Below are 10,785 nucleotides of genomic sequence, written 5' to 3' on the forward strand. Positions count from 1 at the left end.
TTCATGTGAAAGTGTAAACTGATGCAACCATTGGGAAAGCAATCTGATAATGTTTTCTGAAACTAAGTAAGTAATCTGATAATGTTTTCTGAATCTAAGTATGCCCATACTTTTACAATTCCATTTACTGTTATATACACTATAGAATTTTAACTTTAAAGGATTAAAATATAACTGTATGATGAAAACTCCAAGGCATAAACAGAAAGTAAAATATGTATGACATAAAATGAATCATTTTTGTACAATGTAGGTCACCATCAAGAAGATACTTACAGTGTCCCAAAATGACAAGTAATATCCATGAGTGTACTAATCCAGTACAGGAGCCACTATTTACATGTAGCCATTAAATTTTAAACTAATCAAAATTTAGAAATCAATTCCACAATCCAGTAGCTGCTGTGGCTCGATACATGTAGCTAGTGATCTTTGTAGTGGAAATACCACAATAACATTTCCATCACCACAGAAAGTTCTATTGGATATTTCTGATCCACAATATACAAGGACCTCATGCAAGTCGGTAGGGGATTGAGGGGTGCCCAATAGTAAAGCAGGAAAGGGGTATGTACAAGCTCTCAAGAATCTTTTTTAATGCTCAAAAGTAGTAATAATAGAACTAAACCTTAAAATACTGTATCACTATTACACCATTAATACCAACAAAATCAAAGCTGGGCAATGTCAAACTGATGAACATAAAGGAAGGGAAGTAAAAATATAAATACAGGGAGGGAAACAAAACATGAGACTCTTAAATACAGAGAACAAACAGAGGGTTACTGGAGGGGTTGTGGGAGGGGAATGGGCTAAATGGGTAAGGGGCATTAAGGAATCTACTCCTGAAATCACTGTTGCACTATATGCTAACTTGGATATGAATTTTTAAAAAATTAATTAAAAAATAAAATAATTTTTAAAACTTATTTAAGATAAAACAGTTGGGCAATGTCAAGCACTGATGAGATTGTGAAGGTACAGGAACAATCATGCTCTGCTGGTAGAACTGTACATTGGGGCAGCCATTCTGAAAAGCAATCTAACTCTTCTCAAATATACATATTCCTTCTCAGAACTTCTATTCGTGACATGTACTAAAAACTGTCACCAAGATTCATCACTGGAACATGTAGGATTCACTAAAGAATTGTGGAAAAGAAAGAGGAAAAAGGACATACGACGAAAAGGAGGCAGAGGGAAAGACACAGAAACAGGAAGAGAGATGGATACAGGTAAAGAAATGGCAAGAGTGAGAGGTGGAGACAGGTGTGACAGCAAAAAGAAAATCTCAAAGATAGAAATAAATAGCAAGTGGAAACAACAATGGATCCAAAGCAACCCTCAGAAACAAAACTAGAGAACTTTCACACCAGTTATCAAGATCTATTATGAAGCTAGAGTGGTTAATTCAATCTGGTATTGGCAAAAAGGGGAACTGATCGATGTAAGAGAATAGAGTCCAGGAACAGACCTACCCATATACAGTCTGTTGACTGCATGTTACTGTAATGCAATAAAGGATGGGTTTTTCAATAGGTTTTACTGGTCAGCCGACTTTATATGTGCAAAATATGCATCATGACCCCTATTCCTCACAGCACACTAAAAACTTCACTTCAGATCCAAATGTGAAAGGTAGTGTAATAACAGTTTTAGAAAAAAACTCTAAATCATCTTTGTGGTAATAAAGTAGCCAAATATTTCTCAAGTAGGAGACAAAACTGAATGCCTTGGTTTTAACATCTGAACAAAAGACTGATGAACAAAAGTCACTCCTAGAAATTATCCAGAACACACAAAGAAGTTAAAAATATAGAAGGCAGTTTTTAAAAGAAAAAGGGTCTACAATGAAAATATCTAGTTTTTTTATCTAAATGAATTTCCTAAAGGAAGAGAGAATGGAGAAGAAATACTGGAAGAGTATGATGAGAAGTTTTCAGACTTACAAATGACACCAATGTACAGATTCAAGAACACCAATGAACCTAGAAAATAACTGCAATGCAAATTAAGAAGTATTAGTATCCAAGGGTCACCTGGGTGGTTCAGTCAGTTAAGCATCTGAGTCTTGATTTTGGCTCAGGTCTTGAACACACAGGCTAATGAGATTTTGCCTCACATCAGGCTGCACACTGATAGTAAGGAGCCTGCTTGGGATTCATTCATTCATTCATTCATTCTCTCTCTCTCTCTCTTTCTCCCTCCCTACTCCCCTCCCTTCCTCCCTCCTCCCCTTGTGCTCTCTCAAAATAAACTTTAAAAAATGTATTAATATCCAAAATCAATACAGAAAAGAAAAAACCCAACTAGAAGGCAGGGAGAAATGGGGGAAGGGGGGGGGGAATAAAGGAACATGGATTTTATAAAGGCAGTGGCCAATAAGCCAAAGGTGAAGCCAATTTGTTATCTAAGAGATGCCCATTAAAACAACAGAGGGAGCACAGCCATGGTGAGAAGATGGAAAGTTGGGTCTTGTAGTCACCGTATTAGAACTGGGGTGGTGAGCGTGACCTGCTGGTCAAGTGATTGGTTACTTAAAATGGGACTGAACAATTAAGTAAATATATTGAGAATTAGTGGAGGCAGGTATCTCATTCAATTATGAAAAAGGGGAAGGTACCATTAGAGTTCAGTAAAAACTTGTGACTTAATAGAGAGAATATATGTAAAAAAGTAGATAAAAGTGTATATGTAGACATATATATACACACAAATATAACTGTAACAAAGGGTGTAGAAGACAGTATAAATCAACACATAAAAGTCCAGATCTCAGTTTATAATTATTATTCACTAAATGATAGTAGGACTCTTTAAAGAATGGCCGATTCCAAGGTTGAGGTACCCTATGGTAAGGAAGGGTTAAAAGTATTATGGATACATATTAAAACAGAGAAATCAGTTCAAAGGAGTTCACACTGGCCATTCCTGTGACAATTTAGGGATCAAAATGCATAATAATAGTAATAGATTATAACTTGTAAAATAAAATAGAAATCCAGGAGTCATTACTGATATGAGTACAGGAATGAATAAGTTAATAATAAAACTGTGTAAGTAGAAGGAATGATAGAATGAGAAAATCATTTGGCAACCATTATAGCCATATTTGATTAAATAAAAATTAATGATTCCAAAACTAGTAGGTGACTGTTTGATGAGTAAGAAGCTATTTATAAAACCTTACAAAATAGTCACAATTTTATGCTCATTAATCAAACATAAAAACTACAGATAAATCTGGGATACACCACCCTAGGAAAATGATACAAGCTGACAGCATCAGCAAGGGAACAAACTGATATTGTGTGCTTCCTCATAGAATACAGACGAACAGAGCATCATTCCAATGGAATTCATGCCAAAATCCATACCAGAAACCTAATCACAAGAAAACATCAAACGCAAATTCAGAATCATTCTACAAAAACTGACCTGTGTTCTTCATAAAACTATCAAAGCCATGAATGTCAAGAAAAACTGCTCCAAACTGAAGGAGACTAAGAAACATGACTACCAAGGGCAATACATCACTTAGATTTAATCCAAGATCAAAAAAATAGCAATTATAAAGAACACCACTAAAATAGCTGGCAAATTGTGAATATCGGTCTATGGATTGGATTGTAGGGATTACATGTCCCTTTCCTGATTTTATGCAGTGTCCTTGTTTACAGGATATATACACTGTAGTGCTTAAGGAATAACTTATAAAATTAACCATTTGAGAATAAGTTGCATGTCTATGTATATTTATATACACCTATATGTTATATACATACACATCTATACATACATACACATGCATACATATACAACTGAGAAATACAGGGCAGGTATGGTAAATTGAGAGATCTGGGTGAAGAACTAAAAGGAAAAATTTGTAGGAGGTCTTTAATTTTAAAAATTCAAAGTGATTAAAATTAGGAGATTCATTTTACATCCAAATTAATAAACATTAAATACCTATGAATATTAAGTGTTGGTGAGCATATTAAGAAATACCAATCTTCATAAGCTGTTAGTATAATTTTCAATATCTGTAAAACAGTCTGCAGTAATTAATAAAATTGAACGTTGCCACACACTATGCCTTGGCAGCTACAGTCCTAGGGATAAACTCTAAGACACTCTTGCATATGTGCAGAGACAAAAATGTCTTATGGCATCATTTGTAGAACACCAAAACTAGAAAGAACACAAATGTCCTAACAGAAAAACTATGGTATAGCCATACACTAGGATATCATACAGCAATTAAAATGAATGAGCAATCAAATTCATTAAAGTGGATAAAGCTCAAAAACCTAATATCCAAACAAATCAGAAAAATACACAAAGCAGGGTTCCATTTTATAAGATTAACAGGACAAAATTTTTAAAATGTATTCTTTAGAGATATCAACCTGGATGGTAAAACCTTTTTTTTTTTTTTTAACAATTAATGATAAACAGGAAACTTAGAATTATGGTTTGTCTTGGAGAGAAAGGCTCCTAGGAAGCTTCTGTAATATCACAATGTTCTATTTCTTGGTCTTAGGACAATGACATTTTATTACATATTAGTAATTTACAGTATATATAAATGTTGCCAAACACTCTTGTTATTTTTAACAACTTGAAAAGGCTATATGATATGGAATCACAATGGAGAGTTTTATCTAATCTAACCAAGGAGAATTTCAGGCATGTAAAGATGATTCAAAATAAGGAAAGCAAAATAAATGATTACATCAACAAATTAAAAGAGGGGAAATTGCATGACTGAATCAATAGATGAAAAGGTATTTAAGAATATTCAGCAACTTTCATATAAAAAGGCTAAGTAAAATGTAAGTTTAAAAAATGAAATATAAATAAACACTTTTTGAAAACCAGTAAGAACGAGTATTCTTACGTCAGAATGAAGTCTTACAGAAGAACTAATCCATTTAAAATAGTAACTAGAATGGTGTTCGCTATCAGTATTATTCATTTTCTTTACATTTTAACACATACTATAAGAAAATGAAGTAAATGTAAAGAATATATTTAACACTTTGGTGACATTTTATAAGTAGGTAAAAACTGGCAATAAAATAATTTATAAGCTTATACAACACAAAGTTTTAAAACACCACTATATTCTTCGTAATCTAGTAAAAAGCTCCTAAAAGTAGGAACAAAGAAAAAAAGACTGTATTTCAATAGTTAAAATAAACTTAAAGGTATAGTACCCACACAAACATAAGGTTGAAATCTAATTTAAAGAGATAAAATTCAAGTCTTAATAAAATAAAAAGTAGCAGTCTAGCTTGCTTTGGACCAACTACCCTGCTAAAATAATCTAGAAAAACTTCTATGTTCATGAAAGAAATAACAATATCAAAAATATTTTCTTTCTCCCAATTATATAGATTTATATGATTTTTATTAAATCGAAAGGCTTTTCTTAAAATTTACAAAATTACATTAAAGTTTACATGGATGAGTAAATACTCAAGAAAAGTATGAGGAAGGACAGTATTGGGGCAGGAGATTTGCATTACTGGAAATCAAAATACATTATAAAGCCATAAAAAAATATTTATGTAGCAACAACAGATTAGTGGAACAGAGATCAGACTTAAAAAAAAAAAAGTTTTCACAAAAGCAAAAATGAACTGAGATCTCATCAAGATTAAAAAAAAAAACTTCTGCACAGTGAAGGAAATAATCAGCAAAACTAAAAGGCAACTGACAAAATGGGAGAAGATATTTTCAAATGACATCAGATAAAGGGTTAATATCCAAAATCTATAAAGAACTTATGATACTCAACACTCAAAAAACAAATAATCGAGATGGCTAACAGACACATGAAAATATGCTCAACATCACTCATTATCAGGGAAATACAAATTAAAACCACAATAAGACAGCACCTCACACCTGTCAGAATGGCTAACATCAACAATTCAGGCAACAAGAGATGTTGAAGAGGAGGCAGAGAAAGAGGATCTCTTTTGCACTGCTGGTGGGAATGCAAACTGGTGCAGCCACTCTAGTAAACAGTACGGACGTTCCTCGGAAAATTAAAAATAGAACTACCCTATGACTCAGCAATTGCACTACTAGCTGTTTATCCAAGGGATACAGGTATGCTGTTGCCACGGGGCACATGCACCCCAATGTTTCTAGCAGCACTATTCGACAATAAAGTATGGAAAGAGCCCAAATGTCCATCGATGGATGAAGGAATAAAGAAGACATGGTATATATGCATATGTTTGTATACACACACATACCTACAATGGAGTATTACTCAGTAATCAAAAAGAATGAAATCTTGCCGTTGCAACAACATGGATGGAACTAGAGGGTATTAATGCTAAGCGAAATTAGAAAAAGACAAATTTCACGTGACTTCACTCATGAGGAATTTAAGATACGAAACAAATGAACATAAGGGAAAGGAAGCAAAAATAATATAAAAACAAGGAGGGACAAAACATAAGAGACTCTGAAATACAGAAAACAAACTGAGGGTTGCTAGAGGAGCCGTGGGTGGGGGGATGGGCTAAACGGGTAAGGGGCATTAGGGAAGACACTTGTTAGAATGAGCACTGGAATCTACTCCTGAAATCATTATTGCACTATCTGCTAACTAATGTAGATGTAAATTAAAAAGTAAATAAAATTTTAAAATAAATAAACAAGTACTTAAGAACAAAACAATGGGATTATGTCAAAGGAACACAAGGGGCAAGTGAAAGAGTTCAATGGCCAAAGATGGAACAATTAGAGTGATAAAGCACACAGCCTTGGAATACAACTTGAAGTATTAAGTAAATATCCATGAGTCCATACTTATAAAAAAGAATGATAAAATACTTAAATGGGAAAGAAAAGACATATTTTGTACCAAAAAAACTTTAAAAATTATAACATTTAAAATATGAAACACCCAGAGATCTGTCTATATAAAGATGTACAAGATTCTTATGAATATTATAAGCTTTTTGGAAGATTTTAAAGGCCCTAAGTAAATTCAAGAACATACTGTATTCATAGACTTGAAGATTCAATATTAGGAAGCTGTAATTATTCTCTAAGTGATCTGCAGATTGAATGAAATTTCATTGACAATAACAACAGTATATTCTCATAGAAAAGTAAATAGCTAGGGGTGCCTGGGTGGCTCAGTCGGTTACGCATCCCACTTTGGCTCAGGTCATGATCGCCAGGTTTGTGGGTTTGAGCCCCACACGGGGCTCTGTGCCGACAGCTCAAAGCCTGGAGCCTGCTTCAGATTCTGTGTTTCCCTCTCTCTGCCATACCCCTCTTCACGCTCTATCTCTGCCTCTCAAAAATGGATAAATTTTTTAAAATTGTTTTAAAAAAGATTAGAAAGTTAGCATTAAAATGTTTATGGAAATGCAAAAGCAAAGAAGAACTAAGGCAATCTTCAAAAAGCTAGTGAATACAGACTGCTTTCAAGATTTAGTGTAAGGCTATAGTAATTAAGACAGTAGGGTACTCACTTTATGGTGTTGTCAATGAAAGAAACACAAAGTCCAGAAACGTAACCAGGATAGGAAACACCTGATTTATGTCAAGGAGGATTTACCAGTTCAGCAGAGCATGTATAGCCTTTTCCAATAAGTGCTATGGAGTCAAATGAATTTCCATATCTAAAAGTTGAATATTGACCAATTTTCATAACTGACATAAATTTTAAGTGAACTGTAAATTGAACTTAACAAAATTCTTCTGGGAAACTTTTTTCATTAATTTGGAGATTTTAAAGACTTTTTCAACAGGACACAAAAGCACTAAATATAAAGGAAAATAAATGTAGAATTGAGTTTGCAATAATCAAAAAGTCATGTACAACCATAAGAAGTTAAAAAAAAAAAAAAAAGATGACCAAAGTGGGAAACAAAGGGCCTGATTGAAAATATATAAAGAATTCCTACAAATCAATAAGAAAATGTCTACCTAATAAGAAAGTAGCCCAGAAAGAGCAATTCTTAATTCAATAACCATTGGGCATATGAAAAGTTGTTCTACTTTACCAGAAATGGAAACCCAAACTGCAGAGAGATACCAGTAACCACCCATAAAAAGGACAAAGATTTAAAAAAAAAAAAAAAAAGGACAGTGGTAAGTGTTGATGAAGACGAGAAATATTAGAATCCTTACTCACTGGTGGAACAATAAACTGGTACAATGATTTGGAAAACTTCTGGGCAATAATTACTGACCTACTGAACCTAGAAATCTACATCTACAGTCATTTCCAACAGAAATATATGCATAAGCATCAAGAGTAATGCACAAGAATGTTCGTAGCCATATTCCATACAGACATTCACTGAAAAAAAATCCAAATATCAACAGCGGAATAATTACATATTCACACAATGGAATACCACAGAGCAAGGAGAATGAACTACTGCACACCACAATGTAGACAAAACTCACCAATGAAATTTTAAGAAGATATTGAATATAAGAATTATATATTATAATGAATTTATTTTAAGGTCAATGAGCAAAAGACTGAATCCGAGACCCAGTTTAGGACGCAATAATATGAAGAAAACCAGGAAGGCAATTATCAAAGATATCATGACAGTGGTGTCTAGGATAATGCAGTTCTAATAATTATGAAGAGACCAGAGGGGCGCCTGGGTGACTGGTGTAAGCATCCGACTCCTGGTTTGGGCTCAGGCCCTATCTCCCAGGTTGCGGGATTGAATCCTACTTTGGGCTCTGCACTGACAGCACAGAGCCAGCTTCATGTGTGAGGGAGACTTCAATTACATGCCTAGAAAATTCAGTGTCTAAAACAAAAGATAGACCTGTTTGATTATATGAAGTGTTAAAGCTTGGTTAGTTTTTTGTACAAAGTATTTGTAAACTGAGGTGGTAAACAAGAGGCTAACATTTACAATAACAAAGTGCAAGCATTAAAATCAGAAAACTCAAAAATTCAGTGTCAACAAACATGTAAAGGTTTTCAATTTCTCTAGTAATCAGGCAATTAAAATAATAATTTTAACTTCTCATACAGGCAAAAATGTTTTAAATGCTATAAAATGTATTAATAATAATGTAGGGGAAACGGTGTTCTCATACAGTTTTTAAAAGCAATATAGTAACATCTATTCAAATATGTATTCTATTAAAAATACATTATTTCACCCTGCAATCTCACTACTAAAAAGCTTCTCAGAGAAACAAAATTAGCCCTATATAATAATGTACCTGGACAGATATGTATCACAGTCCTATTCAAGATAGCAAGGAAAAAAAAAGTCTATCAAAAGAGAAGTTGCTAAAAACAAAATTAAAATACATCCATACTTTTTAAAATCATCCACACATTTTAAAAAGAACAGAACTGCATCACTTCTTAGGTTTCTAATGTGCTAAGGGAGAAAAGCAAAATGCAGAAGATTATATGTGTTCTTTTCGAAAACATAACAAAAGTATGTACATTGTGTTTGTTTACATAATTACATTCATTCATTCCCTCAATTATATGCACATGAAGAAAACCTAGACTGTTATAACCTACCTTGGAGCAGAAGTTAAGGAATTCCATAGATGGAAAAAGAAAGGGAACGCAAACAAATGAAAATAAAGTGCAGGAAAAAAAAAACATACTTAAGAATGAATAACATGGTCATATTTATTCATTTATGTTAAGTTATATATGTATGTATGTATATATGTATAGGAGATACATGCAGGATACAATGCTTCTTCAAAAAACTATCCTATCTTTAGGCAGCTGAACTATATTTCTCCTTAAAATAAAAAGTCTTAAAAATTGAGAAGATAGTCCTATAAAAAGGAGTAGAAATAAAACTAAAAGGAATTTAAACCACAGAAATGCCACTAGGTGGCAGTAAAACCCTCAAATTATAGACACATGTTCTTTCTGCTAGAAAAACTTTTATCTATAATCTTTACTTCATAAAATCATAAAAATATTATTTGAATAAAAATATTCAAATTATATACATAGACTACGAATAAAGTTCCTTAAAAGACAGACTAACCCTTATTAATAAAGAGGTTAACATCAATATATAATTAACCTTATCCTAAGTCATTTATAAGTCATTTTCACTTTTTGGAACTCATGAATAATGCCCTCTGAAAAGTTGACCAAATATTTAGTCAAAATGTATTATCTTGAATCTACTATGTATGGAGGCAAACTGAAGGAATATGTACTGAGTTTTTAAGCAGAACACAATGCAAACTAAATGGAACGTTTACAAATAAACTAGTAGGGCGGCATATCAACTCTCTAGAATTTAGACAGACACAGGATTTAGTATCCCAAAACCAAATAAATGAATAAGTGAGCCATTAGGCAGATAAAATGTGTCAGACTTTTTTTCTTCCCACTGAAACTCACTTTCCTCATTATCAGGCCTCTTTCCTCTTACGATACACCAGAAGGTCTAATGATCCTGTAGAACGTGGTTTATAAGTTCCCAGCTGTTCCAGTTACCACCCCAAGGCTTAGTGCATAAAACCCAACAACTATTTTATCAAGGGTATGGATCCTTTGGGCGTGCACATGAGGGAGCTGGCTGGTCTCTGCACAACAGCCATGGCTTCAGCAAAGAAAACGCAAATGGCTGGGGTCTGGAACTGTTGACAGGAGTCCGTACACGTTGCCTCCCCACGTGGCTTGGGTTTCCTCACAACCGGAGTGTGGTATTTGGATTTCTTGCATGACGGTCCAAGACACCAGGTACAAGTGTTCCAGAAAATAAGGTGAAAGCTACATCGCTGTTT

This window comes from Suricata suricatta, chromosome 4 (assembly GCF_006229205.1).
Source record: "Suricata suricatta isolate VVHF042 chromosome 4, meerkat_22Aug2017_6uvM2_HiC, whole genome shotgun sequence".
NCBI classification, from domain to species: Eukaryota; Metazoa; Chordata; class Mammalia; order Carnivora; family Herpestidae; genus Suricata; species Suricata suricatta.